The sequence below is a fragment of the Myotis davidii genome, unplaced genomic scaffold (genome assembly GCF_000327345.1).
Source record: "Myotis davidii unplaced genomic scaffold, ASM32734v1 scaffold514, whole genome shotgun sequence".
In the NCBI taxonomy this organism is placed as follows: domain Eukaryota; kingdom Metazoa; phylum Chordata; class Mammalia; order Chiroptera; family Vespertilionidae; genus Myotis; species Myotis davidii.
In genome coordinates, this window is record NW_006286236.1 from 528,482 (window position 1) to 530,796 (window position 2,315).

Here is a 2,315-nt window from a genome sequence, read left to right on the forward strand (position 1 = left end):
CACTGGAAAAAACTCGTGCACCTATGGATGAGGACAGTGGGTGGGGAGTGAGGACGGAGGGTGGGGTGGGAACTGGGAGGAGGGGAGTTATGGGGGGGAAAAAGAGGAACAAATGTAATAATCTGAACAATAAAGATTTAATTAAAAAAAAAAACTTTTGGAATATAAAAAAAAAAAAAAGAAAAGAAAATGAAGATATCAAGCCAAAATTCCTAATGCTTTAATGTGAGAGCCATTAAGGAAAAATTTCCAGGCTTAGTTAGTACAATGCTTGGACAGAGTAGATGCTCAATAAATACATGTTAAATGAAATAGGAGAAAATAATAAACGTACTGTCTATAGTCACCCGCTCATAAATTTCAGTCTTCCAGATACTCAAATAGGTTTTAAAACTTCATTTTCAGATTAAGAATGGTTTTCTACTTGGAAAAAATGCCATACAACAGGAGAAAATTTAATTACTCAGTAGAGTTATAAAACCTTGGTTAAAAGGTACGTCATCTAGTTCTCCAAAATATATACTTAAGCATATGCAATTTTTATATATCAATTATACGTCAATAAAGCTAAAAAAGGTAAATAATCTATTTCAAAGAATAAAATAAAATGAATAAAAGTATATGTGTAAAAACAATTAAATGATTAATAAAAGTATAAACATATTCTGGACTTTTATTATAAACCTTTATCTCTCTAAAAGTTACCCCAGTAGGAAAAAAAGAAAGACAATTTAACTTAGGTTTAACGACCTTAGTGTTCCTACTGAGTTATCAGATAAAAGTTAAAGTACACAAACTGACGTCTGACTAAAAATAGTAGTCATAAAAAGGCAAAGACAACGGGGGTTTTAGGGCAGTGAAACTATTCCGTATCCTGTATGATGCCATAATAGTGGATCCGTGTCATTGTATATTTGTCCAAACCCCTGGCATGTACAGCACCAGGAGTGAACCTGACGTAAACTATGGACTTTGGATGCGAATGACGTGTTTGTATAGGTTCATGGTTTGTAGCAAATGTGCCCTCTGGTCAGGTTGTTGATAGTGAGCTGGGTCCAGGCGTGTGGGGGGAATGGGATGTATGGGAATTCTCTGTACTTTCCACTCAGCTTTGCTGTGAACCTAAAACTGCTTTAGAAATTAGTGTGTGTTTAATTTTTAAAAGGCCACAGAAATAATTATATTAATGCCGGAGACCTTAAAGGTTGTCATCTGGATAGTAAATGGACTGAAGTTACTGTAAAAAGGAAATCTGAGCCTTAGGACTGAAGGGTCGCAGGCTCAATCCCCGGAGGCAACCAGTCCATCAATGGTCTCTCTCCCAGGGCCCTTTTTTCTCTTTCTGTCTCTCCCCCTCCCTTCCACTATCTCTCAAAATCAATGGGGGGAAATATGCTCAGGTGAGGATTAACAAAACAAAAACAAGAAAGAAAGGAAATTTGAAGGATGAAAGATAAGATTTCTCGCACAGATTCTAATCTAAGATAAAATGTTGCCTCGAAAGAAACGGAAATTTGAAGAATGGAAGATAAGATTTCTCTGCACAGATTCTAATCTAAGATAAAATGTTGCCTCAGGGACGACAGAGAGAGGATTCTGGATGTAGAATATTACCCGCTCTTTAGGGTGACGGAAATGTTCTACATTTGGGTTGTGGTGATGGTCTTGGTAAATACGCTATAATTCATTATACACTGAAAGCTTGAGACGTCCAGGCCTACTTGTTTGCTGTTCTTTCAACCCTGACTAATGGAATTCCAACCCTGGTCCTGAAAACTCCTGAGGCTGGGACTGCTGGAGAGAGAAATCTCTCCCCTCCCGGGGCTGTGTGAATGGCCCCAGGACCAGCACTCCAGGGTGCCTGGACTTAGGGCTTGTCACCACATCCCAGGAAAGTAACCTTTAACCTCTAAAAAGTCTGTGATTCTGAGTTCTCTTCATTGCAATAATGGCTCTGGCTATATCGTCGAAACTGACATCTCCTTTCCCAGAGGCATGGGTAGCCAGGAGTCTTCTTTGTTAAGGCAGAAAAAAATCACGGGCACTTTCTTCCCTCACATAAGGAGGGGAAAAATAAACAAACCTGTGACTCTGGATCACATTAAGGGTTTGAGAGCTTAACCTCATTTCCACGAATGTATACCGTTCGAATTTTACAGAGAGGACATTGGGGCTCAGGCAGTAGCTTTACCAGGTCACAAAGGTGGGGAGTGGCTTTGACCCGGGATTGAACCCAGTCTGCCTGACCCTGGTCTTTGCTCTTAACCGCCAGGCTATGCACAATATCACTTCATCATCAAAAAAAACCCTCTTAA

The 2,315-nt window shown here is 39.5% G+C and overlaps 1 protein-coding gene across 2 annotated transcripts in view; it reads right to left on the reverse strand.

Moving 5' to 3' along the window:
• TRIOBP (TRIO and F-actin binding protein) overlaps positions 1-2,315 on the reverse strand; it is a 55,345-nt gene that overhangs the window by 37,599 nt on the left and 15,431 nt on the right. The gene's annotated exons all lie outside the window — the stretch shown is intronic.